This window comes from Camelus dromedarius, chromosome X (assembly GCF_036321535.1).
Source record: "Camelus dromedarius isolate mCamDro1 chromosome X, mCamDro1.pat, whole genome shotgun sequence".
In the NCBI taxonomy this organism is placed as follows: domain Eukaryota; kingdom Metazoa; phylum Chordata; class Mammalia; order Artiodactyla; family Camelidae; genus Camelus; species Camelus dromedarius.
The window spans coordinates 81307208-81328958 of NC_087472.1; the positions used below are offsets into that span (position 1 = coordinate 81307208).

General features: G+C 38.7%; 1 long non-coding RNA gene and 1 pseudogene across 1 annotated transcript in view; one reads left to right on the top strand and one right to left on the bottom strand.

Moving 5' to 3' along the window:
* The window catches only part of LOC135320188 (uncharacterized), a 182846-nt gene extending 161895 nt beyond the window's left edge, over window positions 1-20951 (top strand). The window contains exon 3 of the long non-coding RNA XR_010379420.1: window positions 20829-20951. This is a non-coding gene — a long non-coding RNA (uncharacterized LOC135320188). The remainder of the gene's footprint in view (window positions 1-20828) is intronic.
* On the bottom strand, window positions 6383-8078 carry LOC105096776 (dynein regulatory complex protein 9-like; annotated as a pseudogene).
* Window positions 20952-21751: the final 800 nt, after the last annotated feature.

The window sequence follows — 21751 nt, forward strand, 5'->3', positions numbered from 1 at the left end:
CAGAGCATCTTTCCCTTCTCTAAACCTCACCAATTTGAGTTTTTCATGTACAGAAATCATACTTCTCTTGGGTATGCGGGGCCCCAGGAAGGAAAATTAATCCTTGTACATATTTGCAGACAAGGAAAATGCTATTCATTTGCTGAATAAATGCATTTTGCACAAATAGTAGCGATATCATATGTCTAAGTAACTCATCACAGAAGGAATGTTGGTATATCACATTTCCTAAGATTATGCTTCTCCTCCTTAATATATGCTTTTCACGTATATTTTCCTATTCAAAGGGAGGTAGGGACCTGGAACCCCACTTCAGCAGCCAAATCTCCTTGCAGGAGTTCTCTGGCTAATCAGAATTTCAAAGAACACCTACAATGCCTCTATTCTTTACTCTGCTCTCCTGAGGGGTTTTAACTGCTTCCCTTATCCTTTACCCCCAAACAACTCTTAGATTCTATTAGAAGACAGTATAATTTTTTAGACAGAGTGCTTTTTTCGTTTTATCTCCACATAAGAAACAGAAAAACCTTAATGGTAGCCGATAGAGGTAGCAGAGAATGCATAATGGAATTCTTTACCAATTTCATTAATTTACTCATTCAACAAATATCTGTTGAGTACCACTCTGTGGAAGCTGTTATGTACAAGGAATCAAGTAGCAAAATAGATCTAGTCCCTACCCTTAAAATGCTTGTGACCCTTAGGGAGATAACAATTATCCTCAAGCCTCTTAGGATCCCTGGTTGGTCTGAAAATTAGACTGACAAAGACAGGCTATGAGGAGAAAAGCCTACAAGTTTAGTTAATATAAGTTTTATATGACAGAGGAGACTTACTTCATAAGGAAATAAAGACCCAAAGAAACAGACCTGAGGATTTTTATGCTAGGTTTGATGAAGAGTGGACAGTTATGTAGAAACAGGATAGGTCAGAGAGCATGAGGCAGGTGTAGTAAACTGGGGGAAAGTTAGCAAAGCCTGTTTGTTCACATTCTTCTAACGGTCCCTTTGTCTTTGTAGATAAGGATGCTCCTTTCCTCTGGGTATAGGGAGGGCACCTCTCATATGAGTGTTTTATGTCCTGTTTCAGGGAAGAAGGGTGAAGGGGGGAGAGGAGGTCACAGTGACTTTCCTGTTTCTGCTGTTTTCTCAACATCCTTCAGCTTAATATATTCAATATGCCAAGGTGCCGTGTTTTGGAATAGAATTCCTGAGCCCTACCAGACCCATTTCCACAATCTTAAATTGAAAAGTACATATAATGCTAATGTGAAATGTTCCATTTTAATAAATTTTATCAGCATGAAAATAATCAACAGAACCGTGTTTCTCTGGGACAAATGTGGTATAAATATATCACTATCATTAACAAACAGATCATTAGCCAAATACATAACCACCCTCCTATCCCCCAAATAGTAGGAATAAGAAAAAAGCTTCCAAATTATACTTTATGTAGAAATATTGTCAGATGGAATCATCATAAAAATACTCAGGATTCTTGGGCAAAAACAACCTGAGTATAAACAGGGGGTCAAGCCAAGAATTCAGACTCACTCTCCCGCTAAAAACAATTTAAAAATCTAAGTAAAGTTTAAAATCCTTAGAAGTATTACATAACTGACAGTTAGGAAATTGTCAAGCCAAATATAAGACAGAAAACCAGAGTCAGAGCTTTTATGATTTGCAACCCACATCATCTAGGTGGTCAGAAAAGCTTGAAGAATTTACATTAAAGTGGTTGATAACTAGTAATGCTCCCAAATTTTGAGTGGAAGTAGATGCTGCTCCTTTCTGTATGAATCATATTCATGCTAGACATCAAAGAGCTAATGTAAATAATTCTCCGAACAGTGAGCAGCTTGTAGTAAATAAATAAATAAATAGATAATAGGCAAGTACACAAAGAAACACATCACAAGGAATAAGAATCAGTAGGAAAGAAACAGACCATAGAAATGTATGTACTCCCCCAGAATTCAGTTACTGGAATTATCAAAAGCAGGTTTTAAAATATTATATAGGAAATGTTTAATAAAAGATCAGCTTAAAATAATTTGCAGGGTACAGAAACTTATACAAAATGGCCAAGTATATTTAATGAAAATATAATAATTGAATTTAAAATTAAATGGATGGATTTATTAGCTAATTAAACACAGATGAAGGTAGAATTAGTGAAATGATGTATAAGTCAGAAGACATATTTCAGAATGAAGCACAAAAATGAAAGAAATGGATAATAAAATAGAGATTAGTGACATAAAAAGACAAATTAAGAAGAATTTCTCATCAGAGTTCAAGAAGTAGAGGAGAGATAATGAATTAGGCAAAGTTCATACCTAAAGAGATAGTGACAGTTTTCCAGAATGATTTAAATTCAGTAATCCACAGAAGAAAGAACCCACCAAATTACAAATATGATATACAGAAAGAAACACATATTTAGAGCATTGTGACTCTATAAAATAACAAAGACAAAAGTCTTAAAAGCAACTGGAGTGAGAAGAGGAGTTGATGAGGACATAGATCATCTTCAAAGGAATGGCAGTTAATCTATTAGTGACTTCTTAAGATCAGACCTTCACAAGCCAAAGATGAAGAAATAAGAGTTCCAACATAATGAAATAAAATAATTACCAGCCTACTATTCTATACCAAGTGAAATATATTTCAGGAGTGTGGGAAGTGTAAAGAAATCTCTTAAGACTAAAAGATAGTTTCCCACTAATAGCATCTTTTTAAAGGAAATTCTAAAAGATATACTTCAGGCTGAGGGACAATTTTTCCAGATGGAGGGTCTGAGCTACAAGAAGGAATAAAGAGCAAACAAAGTGAAGAAACATGAGTAAACCTTGACTGTATGTATAAGGCAGTAATAGTAAGGTCAATTGGAATTTTAAGAAAGGTAGAATTAAAATATAAAGAAACAATATGTAAATCAGGAGAGGGGTGTAAATAGAGGAAGATAAATGTATTGACTAGCTTCAGACTTTATGTTAAGTATGCATCTTGAAATTTTTTACACTTTAAATATGTGCAGTTTATTGTATGTTGATAATACTAAAGCTTTTAGAAAACAAAATACAGCTTTGATCAAGATCCTATCAGCCAATATTAAAATCACTATTAAAGATCATCCAATATAATGGTTTTCAAGCTGGACTCTGAGGGGTTTCCTTGGGGCCTACAGATGGATAATTGGGGTGCTACACATCTTCATTCTTTGTATATTTTTTTATCTAGAAATGAATCACTGGGACTCAGTGAATGTTCAACTTTAACAGATAATAGCAAGCTGCTTTCCAAAGTGGTTTCACTGATTACACCAGCAACATGTATAAGCTGAGTCCCCTCTGATTCTTGGTATTATTAGATTTAAAAATTTTTTGCCAATTAAGTGTAAAATTGTTGCCAGGTAAAATATTTTTTAACCTTTTTAAAGGGAAGTATAGTTGATTTACAATGCTGTATTAGTTTCTGATGTACAGCATAGTGATTCAGTTTCATATATATATATATATATATATATTCTTTTTCACTGTTAAGTATGCATACTGAAATTTTTAATGTAACTAATAAAGAAGAGAAACATATGATTTGAAAACTAATCAAGATTTTAAAAAATGAATTGATAAAAATGAATAAATCCAAAGAAAGCCAAAATGATGGGATGAACAGATAGCACAAAATCAAATCCAGGTTTCTCAGTAATTGTAATAAAAGTAAATGGAATAAATGCTTTCATTAAAAGACAGATTATAAAGCAGAATAAAAATAATGCAAACATAATTTATTAGATACACATCTAAATAAAGAAGGAATTATCATGGAAATGAGAAAATATTTTGAATTAAGTGATGGTAAAACCCTGATACACAAAACCTTCTGTGATGCAGATAAATCACTACTTAGAAGAAAAAAACTGTAGCCCTAAAATAGAAAAGAAGGGCAGAAAATTAAAGATCTAAACGACAATCTCAAGAAGTTAGTAAAGAAGGAGCAAAGTAAACCTAAAGAAAGTAGGAATGAAGTGGTAAGAGCAGAAGTTAAATGATATAAAAAACAACCATGAAATAAAAATGATCAATACAAGAAGTTGGTTCTTTGAAATGACTAGTCACTTTGAGAAACTTCACATGAGAAAAAAATGGGAAAAAAACAAATAATAACCGAAATGAAGGAGTATTACTTTCTAGTATATAGGCACTAAAAAGTAAGAGGATCTTATGAATAGTTTTACAACCAAAATTGGTAAATCTGGATAAAATGTATGTATTCCTAGGAAAATATAACATAGAATCTGTCAGGTTGGGCTAGGTTATGATGTTATGTTGTAGTTATAAGCAGCTCCAAAATCTCAGTGGTTTAACACACAAAAAAATGGTGCCCTCTGACCATCATCATATTCACTCGGAGACTCAAGCTGACCAAGCCAGGTGCTTAGCAGAGGGAAGAAAAGCACTAGAGTCTTGTACTTGTTATTAAATGCTGCTCACTGAACAATACATCACTTTTGTTCACATTTCACTGGACAAGGCAACGTACAGGACAACAAATAATTTCAAAGAACCTCCTGGTTCAATGCAATTCTATCAGGTGACTGGAAGGAGAACTGGACCATTTGTTAATTACTGTTAATTAATTACTACCATACTTTCCAAAACTCATTCCAAGAAAGCTAGAAAACTGAAGTCTCCAAAAACCATTAAAGAAATATTATTAGTGGTCACAAATTTGAAAAATCCAGGTCCAAGTGTCTTTGTTGGGAAGTTGTAGCAAATAGTCAACAAAGAAATAATTTTCATCTTACACCAACTCTTCCCAATTAAACAGATGAAGAAATATGTTCCAAATTATTTTATGAGGCTAGCATAACCTTGATACTGAAGGGTGGCCAAATATGCCACCCCAAAATATGCCTCTTTGGCATAAAGATTATTTTGAGGGACAGCAGACATAGGAGAAGCTTTGAAAACAGTAGACCTAACTCTTTTGTAAAGCATATTTGCATTTATAAGATGTCTCCATTTGTAAGGGTCTCACTCCCTGCACCAGGAAGAGAAGGATGACTAAATCACAAGAAATTCTTATCAATGGAGAAGGCATAGACTTAAATCTGCATAACAAACCTTGCCTTTGTTTTTTGTGCTTTTTTTGATAACCTCTCCATAGCTGTCCTGCTTCCCCTCCCTCCACTTTTGTTTCTTCTGCCTTTACTTGAAGATAGCATTTAAGCCTGAGTTCTAAGCCATCTCTTTGAGAGTTACTAATTTTTCCCTGGCAATGTCCCATGTATCCATGAAGTAGAGTTTTTAATAAAATTCTGTTGATATTTCTCTTCTTACTCTGTCTTTTGTTACAGGATTCCCAATTGAGAACTTAGAAGGGTATAGGGAATATTATTTTTAACCACTGCAATATTCAAAGCCATTCAAAGACAAGAGAAAATAACTAAAGGTAAACCTCATTCACGAATATAGATGCAAATATGCTAGACAAAATATTAAACCCAATCCAGCTATATTGAAAAGGATGCTACATTGTGCTATATTAGCAGTTTCCCAGGAGTGCAGAGATGGTAAAATATTAAAATCAATTTATGTAATCCACCACATAACAGATTCACAGAGAGCTAGTCTCTCTCTCTCTCTCTCTCTCTCTCTCTCATTTTATATATATATGTACACACACACACACACACACACACACACACATACATATATATATATGTATGGGCTACAGTGGGCTTCTTAGACATAGGCATTGTTTTATTATTTTTAACATGAGTGGTTAAAAATAATAGAACTCAGATGTCCTGTTATTTTTATGCAAATGCTTGATATATAATTATTCTTTAAACTCTGTAGATCTTGTTTTTCCTTTTTCAAACTAACATTGATTAAAACTTTACTGTGTGTATATTATGCTAGATATTTTATAAACATCATCTTGTAATTCCTACTGAACACTTCATTTTGCTCCTAAGAGTTCTTTCACTATAGACAAATTGAGTGAAACCAGAATCAGAGACATTATAGGAATCACTGGAGTTTTAATGCATGATTGTAACTAACCCCATGAACTGTTTTTTTTCTGGTGTGAAAGAGGGAGAGAAATCTTCACAAGTCTTCTAGAAACACTTCTGCTCAGCCAAATTGTTTCCCAATATGAAGAAGCTCTAACTCAAATAATCATAATTCAGGGTTTGAAAACTAATATAACAGGAAAAGTGAAATTCCTCATCTGAGAATGTTCAAATGAGAAACAACCTATAAATGAAGTTATCTTTGATGGGAAAACCCATCAATGAGTTATCTTGCTCCCTTCTGGTCTTCCTTTCCATGCCCAGAATACCAGGGGAAAAGATAGAAGTAACTTGGTTACTTTTTCTTACCTCTCTGCTTGTCCTGGTTCTTGCCTTTTGACTCCTTGCTATCATCTTTGTCTTCTTGGTTACTTTGAAAGCACCCATTTTATTCTGTATCACAGTGCCTTGCCACCAAGCCTGGAGCTTTATGATGCTGCTTAATTCCACACCATCCTGTTCTGTCTTCTTCCCAGTCTCCTTTTCTGTATGATCTTCAGTAGTGATCTGTTCAAACTCCCCTAGCATCTTTGCAAGGTCTTAAAGATGTGCTAAGTCACTGGCCATTGCAGCCTTGAGAGCATTCAGTCTCTTCTGCTTCATTTCTGTGTCCTTGTCAGATTTCTCCTTTCAGAATTCTAGCATCTCCTCAAGTTTCTGCATCTCCTTTCTAATGAATATTTCAATCTCCGTATGAATCTACTTCTCTTCTTCAGTTTTCAACCTTACACTCTCAATCTTATGCAGCAAGAGTTCCTCTGTTTTGTTACTTTTTTCCCCTGGATCTGTGAAATCCACAGTTCAGTGTTTCTCTGTATATAGTGATTCTCCTCGCTGGTTTTTGCCTTCATCTCTTGCAACTGGTCCTTGAGGTAAACAGTATACTCATTTCAACTCTGTATTTCAATTTGCTGTTCTTTTCTGACATTAAGTAGCCATTTTTAAAGAGATTTTATATGCTTTCTTCCCTTTTCCTCCAGTTCTGGAGGCTGGGAGATCCAAGATCAGGGCACTGGCAGGTTCAGCGTCTGGTGAGTCTTCTTCCTGGCTCACAGATGGCTGTTTTTATGTTGCATCCTCACATGGTAGAAGGCAAAACTCTGTGAATGTCTTTTGTATACCCTTAATTCTATCACTCCTCATTTTTCCTTCAAACAGTTAAATTAGGAAATGATTTCTTCCTTCACTGCACATTCCCTTGATGATAAATAGCAGTGTGTGCCCACCCACCCACAGGCCTGCTACTCCTGCAGCCACTGGTGTGTCCCACAGAGTCTGCACAGAGGTGTTCATTTCCAATATAACTGAACCCTGCTCTAATGGTGTCCCTCTGAGGTCACATTGCTCAGGGCCGTTGGTCATGGATTGTCATTTGGAGGGTATTTTCTAAACACAACATATTTTATCTCCTAGGTTGAAAGGGATAGCTTTAGATCATCAGATTATAAATTGTGACAGAAAGAGCCCCTAGGCTGCGTGGAAGGAATGAGCCAACAATGCTATGCCATTTGTCATCCCCAGCAAAGGTGTTGGAACTAACATGGCTGATGTCTTACCATGTCAATGTCTTTAGATGTTACCTCTTCATTCATTCTTTTATTAGAGCCTCCTGACACGGGCTTAGGCATGAGTTCCTTAGAGCTGGAGTGGAGGAGTGAGGCAGGACTGGAGTAACTGACTGCTTTTTCAGAATTTTCCTTTTCCCTCAGATTCTGTTCACTGCCCTTAACCGAGCTCTGCCCATATGATTCTTCTTCCTCATGGAAAGTCTTTCCCAAGAGGCAAATCAACCTCTCACAGAAGTAGACTTCTCTAACTGCTTTCTTGGGATTCCAGACAGGCCCAGGCAGGTATAAATCCTGCAAGGAAAGGAGAAGCTGAGGATAAAGCTTGGGCTTCTCTTGCCAAGTTACAGCAATTCTACATGGACACTGTGATGGTATTTGTAGGCCTTCCGGATTATTCCCCTTGATTGCATTGTAGCAGCCCATGAGAAGTTTGCTATGGAAAAATAATCCTATATTTCCTCTTCAGATTTCATCATGCATGAGTCAATATATGATGCCCATGACAAGAGACATATATACATATGCTATTATTAACTGGAATTTCTGAATACATGTTCACTAATAAATATGCTTCATAAATAGACTTGAAAATTTTCCCTGATGTTTAAAACATTATATATTGTCTCAAATAATGATTTCAGCAACTTTAAGTTTGCAGTCTTGTAGAAGATATGGTTTTTGCCTTCATTTAAGTCTATGCCACGAACCAATCAAATTTTGGATTAAAAAAGGGAAAAGAATGAGTCTATGTTGGATCCACCCTGTCATATTAGTGAAGATGGAGGACACCGAAGTCCAGGCTGACATGTGGTGACCCAGGAGTCTGGGTTAGGCATGGGGGCTGTCATGCAGAAGGCTAAAATGGGCCACCTAAGCCTGGGGAGAAGCTGAACCAAAAAGCTGTACAGTTGACCCTTGAACAATGTTGGGGGCTCAGAGCGCTAACCCTCTGCACAGTTGAAAATTCATGTATAAGATCTTATGGTAGCTCACAGAGAAAAAAATGTGACAATGAATATATACATGTTCATGTATAACTGAAAAATTGTGCTCTACACAAATTTGACACAACATTGTAAAATGATTATAAATCAATAAAAAAAAGTTGAAAGAAAGAAAGAAAGAAAGAAAGAAAGAAAAGAAAAGAAAGAAAGAAAAGAAAGAAAGAAAGAAAAGAAAGAAAGAAAGAAAGACAGAAAGAAAGAAAGAAAGACAGAAAGAAAGAAAGAAAGAAAGAAAGAAAGAAAGAAAGAAAGAAAGAAAGAAAGAAAGAAAGATTCATGTATAAATTACAGATTCAACCAACTGCAGGTCATGTAGTACTGTAGCATTTACTATTTAAAAAAATCTGTGTATAGGTGGATCCACACAGTTCAAATCTGTGTTGTTCAAGGGTCAACTGTACTTTCTGCCCTAATGAGATCAACTAAAAGCTACCTGGCATTAAGAAGTCATCAAGGATACTGCTGGATCCCCCATTTTTACCATTTCTTATTATTTTTTAGCTTTATTGAGATACAATTAATATACAAAAGTGCACATATTTAATGTGCACATTTTGATGAATTTGGACATATGCATACATCCATGATACCATCACCACCATCAAGGTTCTAAACATATCCATTGCCCCTCAAATTACTCTATGTTCTTTTTTTTTTTCCTTTTACCATTTATAAGCACGATTCTAATAGTTTCTGCATGTTTTGCTTCTAACAGCACACACCTGTAACTGTCTTTTGAGGCCTGCCTTCAGGTTACTGGGTCTGCTGTTACAACACAAGAAAGCTGGAAGTTCCTGGGAGTTCACATGCCCTTCCCACCCTCATCTTAGTCTGTTTCAGCTGCTATAAAAACATACCCAAAGACCACAGACTGGGTAGCTTAGAAACAACAGAAATTTATTTCTTGCAGTTCTGGAAGCTGGAAGTCTGAGATCAGGGTCCCAGCATGATCAGGTGAGGGCCCCTTTCTGGGTTGTAGGCCTCTTGTATCTTCACATGGTGGAAGGCATGGGAGCTCTATAGGGTCTCTTTTATAAGGGCACTAATCCCCTTCAGGAGGGTGTCACTCTCATGACCTAATCACCTCCCAAAGACTCCACCTCCTAATACCATCACCTTGGAGATTAGGTTTTCAACATATGAATTTTAGGGAGACACAGCCACATCAGAGCACTTGGTAACCCTTATCCAGTGACTCACTGGTGCAGGAGTAAGACAACCCAGTTATTGGCCTGGAAACAGCACAAACTCTGAGGTGTAACTCACTCAGGATCAGGCTAAGGGCAGGACTTGGCCTAAAGTCACACCCTTGCTTGCTTTCTTTCTCTCACTGCTCTGTTTCCTCCTCTTGCCAGGCTCCCCTAGGAACTCGTCCTTCGTACAGGAACTGCATAGAAATTTTCATCGCAGGGTCTGCTCCTGAGTAACACTGCAATGTTAACCAGTCAAGAGTTTAGCCAGTTTGTTAGAAAGCCACCTATCTGTGCTCAGGAAGAAACTTCAAGTGGCCAGCTTCCCTTCTTTGAAATTCCTCTGCCCTAAAAGAGAAAATAAATGTTATTTAAAAAGAAAAGTTGGATGGATATTGAAATAAGCAAATTGCATTTCATCTCATTGCACACATGTTCAGATTGCTGAAAATCACATTTCATAACTAGATTAGCAGAGAAGTAGAAGAAAAATGAGGCTCAGTGTCTGTCCATTAATGAATACATGTATACTAGTAACTGCTTGAAAACAATCAACTTTGAATCAGGTTCAAATTGGCTGCTGCTGAGATAGTGGAAATGAAATTCACCCTCTGAGCCAGTGTGCAGACTGTTCTGCTCCCAGTTTGAGTCACAAGAAGGAAAAAACAAACTTCCCCTAACTCCATTTCTTTTCTTCTCTCTTTTAGAGTTGGTTTTAAAGATAAAACACTATTCTGCTAAGTCAAGTCTTAGATATAGTGGTAAGATTTCTGTTTATTATGTTTCAAACTCTGTGAAACAACATTTGACATAAATTGACTTCATGTTTCAGTGCACAGCAGGGTTTGTTGTTCATTCAGAATTAATGTTATTCTGTGGCATGCATTGTTGCCACTGAGAAGCCCAATCAGGAAATCAAAATGGCAACACTAATCAACTTTGAGGCTTTTTCAAATCTCATGTTTCAGAAACCCTGTAAATTTGGAACATCTTCTGAATTTGAAAAAATAACCAAACTCCTTCAGCAGTTCTTGTTGGATACATGCCAGTTTGTCATTAGGACTGTATGAAGGACTGGAAAATTCCATTCTGAGAAATGTCTTTGTAGTGGCACCTTTGGGGATGTCTCTCCATTCCATGGAACAAGCAGTGCTCCCCTTTTGTATGGAAACTGTTTCCTCTAAATCACAGCATTGCTGTTTGTGCAATGTTACCCCATCCCCTAGGTACAGTTGAAGGATGGGGTGATTCATTCAGAATCTATACCCTGGGAACTTGGAATAGGAGCTGAGAGAATCTATTGTCAGTCTATGCTGATCTCTTAAAGAGAAGAGATGTAAAAACTTGGGAGCAAGTTGTTGCTGATTAGTGTGTTAGTTTCCTACGGCTGCCATAACAAAGTACCAAAATCTGTTCTCTTACATCCTGGAGGCCAGAAGTCTGAAATCAAGGCCATGTTCTCTTCGATGGCTCTAGGGGAGAATCCTTCCCTGCCTCTTCTAGCTTCTAGTGTTTGCCAGAAATCTTTGGCCTTTGTTGGCTTGTAGACGCATCACTTCAGTCACATGGCCGTCCACTCCCTCTGTGTCTTTCCTCTGTGTATGTCTGTTTATGTCTAAATTTCCTCTTTTTTTGAAGGATACCCTTCCTATTGGATTAGGGTCCACCATAATGACCTCATCTTAACTAATTATATCTGCAGTGACCTTATTTCCAACATATATTTTTGGGGAGACACAATCAAAACTGCAATAGTTGGGTTCCTCTGAAGCAGACTCTGAAATGAGGATACATCTGCAAATAAATTGTGAAGTAAGTACTCACAGGAAATATCAGTAAGGGACTGATGGAAACTGGGTAGGAAAAAGAAGGAAACAATAGTCCCACAAAGGGTAGGGGAACTCAATCTAATCCTGCAGCAGAATCCTAGGATATGTTATGCCTTGGAGTTTTCATGATTAGAGAGGCAAGGAAGCCTGGACTTCAAATGCCTTCAGCCATTATCATTAGCTAATGGCTAGGAGTGGGGGAATGTAAGTTCTTCAGCACTTCCATTTCTGCTACATCCAGTAAACAGGATGTGCAAGTTCCCTGGGCAAGCCTGTAAACAGAGTCACAGGTGCTAACTGTTGGCAGGGAAAGTATACCAAAGCTAAGGGATTCACACAAAGGACAAAAAGGGGTCAAGGAAGGCTGGACTGACATCTGCTGCAGGTGGCAGGGCCACCTCCCAGCATGTGCCCTCGGTAGCCAAAAAGGCTGAACTTCAAGGAAAGAGTAAGGAAGCCAACCCAAGAAAAAGACCAGGAAACATCTTCCTGCCCACTCGATGGCTTTCCTTGGCAACTCTAATCTCTTTCTGAGGCTCTGCTATACTCTTCCCTATTAATTCCACAGTATTTTCCTATATTACAAAAATAAATGTCTGTACCCTCCTGCTTCTTCTCCCTGAGGTACTTACAATTGTTTCTGTGACTTGCAACCATACAACCAAGCCACCAGATGTGGCCCTCTGCTTGAAATGCTTTGGATTCAATCCTGATTGGATGATTCTTTGAGTTTAATGAGAGATCTTTTTGATTCAGTATCCAGTCTTTCCCATTTCTTTTACAATTAATTACCCAAGTGTCCCAAACTCAGCTCATTAGCTCTCCATGGAATTTTTTTTCCCTTTCTATGAATGGCACCACCGTTCATTCATTCAGTCTTCCAAGTCCACAGCTCTGAGTTATCGCCACTCCCCATGCCCCGTCAGATTCCAAGTCCTGTGGAACCATCTGAGCGACATTTCAGAAACCCGCTTCCTCTCCATTTTCACTACTGTCCCTGTTTCAAAACCTCTTTATCTTTTTCTGTTGTTCCTCCAGCAAGTTCCAAACAGTCTTTCTGCCTCCTGTCTGTTTCTAATTTTGCACACCACTACTGACCATCTTTCAGCAGCCATACATCTGTTCATCCCTCAACTATTTACTATTTATTATGGAAAGAAGTGGAAAAAATAAATGTGAATGTGCTATTGATAACAGTGACATTTCTTATTGTCCCCTGTGCTAAGTGCTTTCCATGTCTTAGCTCATTAAATCCCCTCTAAAAAAATATGACCAAGGTAAAGTTTTTACTCACACATTAGAAGTTAGAATAGAAAGACAGGCATAGAAACGGTAAATGATTTATCTCACCTGTAGCCACCCTCATGAGGGATTTAGTAAGAGAATTCAGCCCTAGAAAAAAAGATTTGAGTGACTATTTTCTCAGTTCTTCCAAGGAGGGCACACACCTAGCACCATTCTAGGTACAAAGGGGAGAAATTAGTGCATTGCATCCACTAATTGCTTTAGAGCTTAGTTCTCAGGTGGAACCTCCATTAAGAAGAGAAGTCAAGTCACAGGGCTGGCAAGTACTGGACAGGATTTGATTTTAGTGTGTTGACTCTAGTGGCTACGCTGTCAGCCCCTACGCTAGGACATGCTGTAATGGACAGTTTTCATTATTGCTGCTGTCCATTCAGCCTCTTCCTGTTGTTGGTGTAGGGGAGGAAAAATAATTTTCTCTCTACCCTTCTAGGTTCTTGGCTGAGCTCTCCACCCTCATAATAACAGACAGATTAACAGGAGAAAAACAAACAGAAGTTTAATAATGTGTGTACCTCCTGTCTACGTGGATAATACCTAGAAAAAAACTGAGTAATTCCCTGAAGTAGCCCCAAGATACCACCTTAAATTCCTTCTTTAGCTAAAGACAAAAGAAGATGTTGGGGGCGGGCAGTTATGGTGGATGATCAGGAAAAGCGCAGTAAATAAGGGTATGGTTATTATGTAGATTTAAATTGTTGCCTTTTCCATTGCTGTCTAGAGATTTAGTCATCCTCCTCTTCCTGGTACAGAGAGGAAGACATGATCACAAAGGCGAGTTCCCTTATAAATGTAAATGTCTCTTACAAAAGGGTAACTTCTACTCAGTTTTCAGAGCTTCTCCTGTGTCTGCTGTTTCTTAAAAATAACCAGTTCAAGATAATCCTTGTACCAAATAGGCCTATTTGGGGCTGGCAAAATCTGCTCTCCTTCAGTGGGAATCCTCCATTTCATGCAGAGCCCTGCCTCACATTAGGGAAGTTGAAATTGTTCTCTCTCTCTCTCTCTCTCTCTCTCTGCCCCAGGGTAGCCAGGTGTTAGAGAGGAAGAAATTTTCCTCTAGTTCTTCTGGCTGGTCTAAGAATTAAGTTGACATGAGACAGATAAAAAGGAGAAAATCAAACAAAAGTTTAATAACGTGTATACATGGGAGAGGCCCAGGAAAAATGAGTAAGTCCCCCAAATGGCTGAGACCCTCACCTTAAATGCCACCTTCAGCTAAAGACAAGAGGGTGTTGGAGGTAGTGGTTTGGGACTTCAAAGGGGAAGAAGGCAGTTCATACAGAGATGGAAAAGCAAAAGTTTGTTAAGTAAATGTTTGCTGGGCCATGCAGGGACAATGGGACACAAAGAGGAATTTTAATAAACAGACTTAGCTAGGTTCCTCCCTGTCTACTCACCTAGTTCATACCATAGTTATCTATGGTGACAGTTCCCTTTCTACATCAGGTCCTCTATCTACATTCTTTTAAGCAGTTAAGGGGAAGGTCAAAGCTTCTTCCTGAACCCTTTGAGCCTTGATTATTTTCAGCTCAAAATAATCCACATGCTAAAGAGACACGTTTTGGGGTGACAAATTTTGCTTCCCTACAATGACCACAACCCATACTCCACCATGGAGTTGTGCACCCACCTCCAGGAATTTGAGACTGGAGAGTAACTCGGTGACTCTGACACAGGGTATGTTAGGGCATCCTCCCAGTCACTGAGACTATGTCAGCAACAGTGTCCAGCATCAGTGGTGTCCACTGCATGGTGTCCACTATATCCTTGAAGTCAACCAATTGCAGATCGAAGTCACTATTTGATCTGTGGTTGCTTGAATCCAAAGATGAGGAACTCACAGATACTGAGGACCAATTATAAGGAACTTGAGCATCTGTGGATTTTGGTATCCATGGAGGTCCTGAATCCAATCCCCCACAGATACCAAGGGATGACTGTGTCATATATATATATATATATATATATATATATATATATATATATATATATATATATCATATATATATATACATGTATATATATAGCAGGTTACATATATTATAGAGAATGAAATAAACTATTTATAGTTTACCATTATTATTATTATTATTACACATTGACTCTAAAGATAGGGCTGGTTTCTGAATATGTGTCTCATGGAGCTGTGAAGATTAGATTTATATCTATATATAGTTGTATAGAGAAATACATAAGGTTATGGTATGGTAAACCACTATCAACAATTGTAAGCATAAAATCCATCTTATATATATGTTAAATACAGATATACTAGCCAGGATTATACGGTCTTTTTTTTTTTAACTGACATAGTACTGGTCTCCAGACTTTGATCAACCACCCTAAGTTTATTGTTTAAAATTTCTCACAGTTTTTTCTCAGGTTTTAAAAGTTTCATTTTGTTATATTTAAACATTACATGTCTTTGACTAGAGGCATGAAGGAGAGTTCCCTGCGCTGCCCACCTCCCCACCTTATTTTCCACCTTGTTCTGTGAACAGTCTATTTTGGGTTCAACAATATAAAAACTATATTTAAAACAAGCTACCTGTGTTATAGACCGTTTGTTGGCTGAAGAATTGTGTGAGAAGGGCACACGAGGCTTCAGCCTGCTTGGATTGAAATGCAGACTCTCAGAATGGGTTTACATGGATTGTGCAGCTCAGGCTGACAAGATCAGCCTGGGAGTCTTGCGGTAAAACCCCTGTGCCACAGGCTTCCTGAGCGATGACTTGGCATTTGCTCCTCTCTAAAGACTGACAGCTACAAGTCGGTTGCCTCTCCGCTCCCCCTTGCTGCCAGACTCACCATTTGTTTCTTTCTGGAAGATGTTCTGCATAGGACTACCTCCCCTGCCACTCTGTGCCAGACAGTAGCTTTAAAGAGGCTCCCCACCCCAGCCCAGCCCTGCACTAGAACTTGCTCTTTTAAGCAAGGGGTTCTTGTGCCACTTATTTTTGGAGAGCTTTGTGCTCTGTTCAAACTCTAGTTCCAATAATTTGTAGTTGTGTGATCTTGGGCAAGCTACTTATGTTCTCTGTGACTCTGTTTCATTGCTTCTAAATGAGGATAATAATAGTACCTTCCTCACAGGGTTGTTAGGATTAAATTAGTTAATACTTAGAACATTTGGGGGCATATGGTACATCCTTGATAATTATTATCAATTACCTCCTAATAGCTGCAGAATTTTAGGTCTATTTTAGCATCTACCCCTGTTTAGGTTCAAATTACACTGCATTTGGCTGATAGTTGTTTAGGTTATAGTTTGTTATTCTGGCTGCTTCTTGATTTTCTTTAAAATGGAATGCTCTTCCATTTCACATTTCCTTTCCTCTGGGTGAGGATTGATTTCATATGGGAAAAATATCTCTTTGCCATGGTTTCTATGGATTTTATTCCATAATTGCTTAGATATTTTAAAGAACATTCATTTATCTGGAAACAATTTAGATACCTTGAGGTGTTTTTTATTTGCTTTGTTTTGTACCTCTCTTGTTTTGTTTTTATTTAAAAAAATCACTAACCATTGATCTGATAGAAATACAGTTCATTTGAGGAGGGAGCAGAGGGTGTGGTACAATTTCCTCTCATTTCCTTTCCCCAGCAATTATAGAAATCTATAAGCAACAGAGATTGATCTTTATTTTCCTAATTTTATTTTGTATAAATACAGCAGTCATCCTCTCCTTTAAGTTCCCTTTAAGTTGCATTGTGTTTCTCCATTGATTCTCTAAAGCAGGGTTAATTTTTCTGCTTGGGCCTCATCAGAGGTGTTGTGAGGATCAAATCAGATAATGTATGTAAAGCACTTAGGACCCTGCCAGTGCCTGGTGTGCAGTAAACACTCAGATAATGTTTGCTATTCTTCTTACCCCCTCTCGCCCTGCAGGAGGAAATGTATCCCTTTAAGATGTCTTCTGAAGCGCTGAGCTGTGGTCCTTCATGTCACACGCAGAGCTCCCTTCCGGGTCTCTTTCCTCCCCATTTCCAGACACAGACAAGGAAACCCCACAGGGATGCAAAGGTCTCCTTTTGTGACCCTTTTTCTAAATTAAACTTTGCGGCTCATCCCCGCTTCCTTGTCTTGCTTTAGATTAAAAAACCCTGGCTGAAATCACCTTCCAGCTGTACTTGAAATGCAAGGTGCAGACTGCCCCTGTGGTTCCTCTGGTGATTGATGTTTTCGGAGGTTAAAACGCATCAATGCAGCTGCGTATTTGAACTTGTTGACTTCTGTGGGAAGAGCCTCGGTTTCTGAAAATTTTATTCACATCTCATGTCTAAAGTCAGGGCACACCTGACCTCATATTTGAAAGGCGTAGCATTGAGCCTAGGCAGGCCCCCATTTGAGGTTTTTGGTAGCTGTGTGACCAGGGTGAGGTACTAATAGCTCAGTGCCTCAACTTCCTCATTTGGAAAGTAGGGAATCACAAAAATCCCTACCTCTCTGAGTGAAGGTGAGGGTTAAATGAGATATGTCTGAAGATTTGAGCACACTGTAAAGCTATAATACATTATCATTTATGTTCTGTTGTTTTATTATGTACTATTTTAATTTATTACTATTTTTGTTTTTTATTGTTCCTCTTATCTAACACTGCATTCTGATTATCCTCTCCCCTGCCTCAGCTCCACAAAGGACTACCTAGCGCGCGCGCGTGCGTGCTTGCGTGCGTGCGTGTGTGTGTGTGTGTTTTCTAACCTTGCTAGGCCCTACCCCTCCCTCTATGATCTACAGAAACAAACAACAGATGGCATTTTCCTGCTCAATTTTTGTATATCCCCTAGTATTTTTGTTTGACAGGATTCAGGAATGCTACCCCAAAATACATCACCTGGGCATATTGAATATTTCAGGTTGGAGGAATCTTCAAAATGGCAGGTGAAGTCAGGACTTTGACCTTCCCCTGAAGCAAGTCACAGAACCCTCATGTGAAAAGTGCCCTCCTTCACCTGGAGGAAAGGAGCATCCTTATCTCTGAAGATGGAGGGGCCCAGAGAGGAATTCAAAAGAACAGGCCTTGCTAACTGCCCCCAGTTCACTATATTTGCCTCATATGCTTTGTCCTGTCCTCTCTATAAATGAATGTCCGCTCTTCATCCAACCCAGCAGAGAAACACTCAGGGTTAAGCATTTTTTCACGTCTTCATTTTCTTATGAAGCCTCCAGAGTCATGTAAAACTTACATTAAATAAATGTGTATGCTTTTCCCTTGTTAATCTGTCTTGTTACATGAGTCCCAATGGAGAACTCCAAAGGGTAGAAGAGGAAAGATCGTTTCCTTTCCAAACAGCAACAACGCACTTCTTTCTATGAGGAAGACCAGTTTCCTCTCAAACTCCTCTCATATCTACTAGATAATTTGCATTTCTAGACCTCGGATTGAGCAGTTTCACAAAATCACAGGCTAGTTTCCTTTAAATATGGTTTTAAAAGATAAACTGAGGCACATACAAATTTTAAGAGTTTAGTTGAATGAAAATCTATTCCAATCAGGCAGTGCCAAACCAGAAATAGGAGCGCTCCACTGACAGAAGCTGGGGGAGAGACTTTTATTAAAAAGAAAAAAAAAGGCAGACGCAAACTAAGTAAATTATTGATTGACTACAGCTTAACGCCTTGGTGGCTGTTTGTGGTTGGTTGTCCCTCGATTTCAATTCTGTAACTTTAAGGCATTTTCAGGCTTAGGTAGGCGTCTCCGTGGCATCAGAGCCACATCAGTATGATGACCTCCTTGTTTAATTAATTTAACTATTAGAAATGTGCTGCTTTTTGTTTTTGCTTTATAGGAGGCAGTGTTTTGCAGTGGTTTAGCATATGGATTGTGGAGGGAAAAAGACCCTGAATTTTAATCCTGTCTCTCTCGCTTTCTAGTTATGTGCCTGTGGGCACGTCAACTCTCCAAGTTTCCGTTTTCTCATCTATAATTTTGAAAAGTAGTACTGGTAGGGTTATTGTGAAAACTAAATTGGATGGTGCATGAAAAGCACCCAGCATAGTTGTTCTGTATAATATTACCACCGGGGTCTCTTTCTTGCGCTTTGAAATGTAGCTTACACATATCATAATGCAATATGTCTTTAAACATGTGAGACGTGACCACTTACATCAACGTGACACAGCAATTGGGACGAAGAACTGAGACCACCTGTGTCAACATGTCTTAGTTATTTGTTACAGGAAAACCTCTCCCAGGAAAGATAAGACTATAAACCAATGACTATAAACCAATAAATAGCTTCACTGCTTGCTCCAGGAAATTCCTGCAAGTCAATTTATCTGAGACAACAGTCTGCTCTCCTGGAAAACAGTTCACTTACCAAACAACAATGTACTTACCAAGGCTTCCTTAAAGACCCTGTGCCTACCAATTCTAAGCTATTATGTGACAAAATTTCCCCAATCCCAGTTTGGCCACCACTGAAAGTCACACCTTAAACTACACCCCAGACTCTTTAAATATCCCTCTGTTGACCTTATTCTGATCTGACTCTTGGCTACCCATCTAACATCCTGTCACACCCCTCATCTTTACTCAGCCTCACTCACATCAATGCCCTTGCTATTTCTTAAATGGTCCCAGTATACTGGGTTTCAAACTTGCTTTTATATATATATGTATTAAAATATATAATAATATATATAATTCTCTCTATATATATGATATATATATATAGTTCTCTCATTTCCTTCAAGTCTTTGTTCAAACATCCCATTATCAGAGTGATTTTCCTAATTATTTCATATAAAATTGGCCTCCCCAGTGCTGTCTATCCCTGATTTTATTTCCTCTTTGTTAACACTTATCATAACCTAACCTATGGTATCTATTTGCTTGTGTGTGTCTGTAGGTGTCTTCCTCACACTAGAAGGAGAGAAACCACTTTATTTTTGGTTTTTATTATATCCCTAGTGCCTAAGCAGTGCCTGGATCATGATGGGACCTCCATAAATATTTATGCAATAAAGGGATAAAATGAATGAGAAGTGAAAGTATGCGGAGACAGAGCCCCAGTTGCTGACACTTATTAAAACCAGCCATCTCATCTAGACTGGGATGGCCTGCGGGCATTTCTGGCATGAACCAGACTGTTAGAACAGCACTATTCAAAACTGATCACATCCATTCCTTGCTTAAAACCCTTTAATGGTTTCCTATTCGTCAGGAACTGGCAAACTATGGCCCATGGACCAAATCCATTATGATGCCTGCCTTTGTAAATAAAGTTTTATAGGAACACAACCACGCTCATTGGTCTATGTATTGTCTGTGGCTGCTTTCCCGCTACAGCAGTAGAGTTGAATAGTTGCAAGAGACCATATGGCTCACAAAGCCTGAAATATTTATGATCTGGTCCCTTATTACAAAAAGTTTTATGACCCTTGCTATTGACTAAGATGAAGTACCATGTTCTTCAGACCCATCTCCTACCCAGAGGAGCAGTGTAGGATTTGGCTAAGAGTTTGGAATCAAACAGGTTCAAATGTCAACTCTGCCAGTTATTAGTTGTGGGAACTTGTGCCAGTGACTCAACACTTCCCAGCCTCAGTTTCCTCATCTGAAAAACAAAGATGATAATGATGCTTACCTCAGTTGTTGTTAGAATTTAATTGTTTTCTGTTGGTAAGGGTCTTACCACAGAACCTGGCATATGGCAGGCACACATGCAATTTAAGCGATGGTTTTTATGGTTGACTCTCTGACTACTTCATGCCCCATGCTTCATTTATTATTAACACTCAACTTTCCTGTCCTCTGCAGGTTGCATCCTGCTCCCGTAACCTGCCTACTAATTTCCTTTGCCTGAAACACATAACTGACACTTCACTTGACTTTGCAGACCTCCGCTAAGGCTCCTTCTCCTGTCAGAAGACTTCCCTGAAAGCCATCGGTAGATTCATTGGCCCACTGTGGTCCAGCAGTACCCTCACAGTCCGTGCCCTCTCTTTGGACTCAGCACATCAAACTGAAATCATGTAAGTCTGTCTCCTAGACTAAAAGCTCCTGGTGGTGGTGGTAGTGATGGGGGGTGGGGGTGGAGAGGAGGGCAGAGACAACAGTTCTTACTCATTCTGCTATTCCCAGTACGCAGCATAGTGCTTGGAACACAGCAAATGGTTCAGACTAAATCCATTACTTGAAGGAGGAGATGTTCCCTTTTGTTCATTCCCTTTTGTTCATTCCCTTTTGTTTACATGTTGCTTGTAGCCGTTTCTAATTGAAAGGAGAGCACTGGTGCTGGCTTAAGGTTCCGCTCACTCAGGGTGGACTGCAGGGACGGGGCGCTCAATTTCCTACACAGGCAGCCGTGGCAGAATGAAATGAACAACATGTTGTCTTCCTGATGATGTTTGGTGGTCTGAGTCCCACCGTTGCCACTTACTAATGTAATGATACTATTTTAGTTTGTCAATTCTCTCAGCCTCAGGTTCCTCATTGTAAAAGTGGGGAACTCACTTCGAGGGAGGACTATGAGAGATGAGGCTAGTAAAAGCTCTTGGTAAATTGGTCTCTACACGTGGAGCTATTTATACTTAAGCTATGTAGATGGACCCATTGTCTGGGCTCACTGATTGAGAAACAGAAATGAGACCAGCACAGGTTTATCTATAAATTAGTTCATTCAGTAAAGACAAGGCTGGTCCTATATGGTTGGCCCATTTCATCAGATGAGTGTAGGTCACAAAGATTAACGAGACAAACATATTAGCACAAAACAGTATTTGAGCCAATGATGCAATGCTTTTAAAAATAATTTTTTAC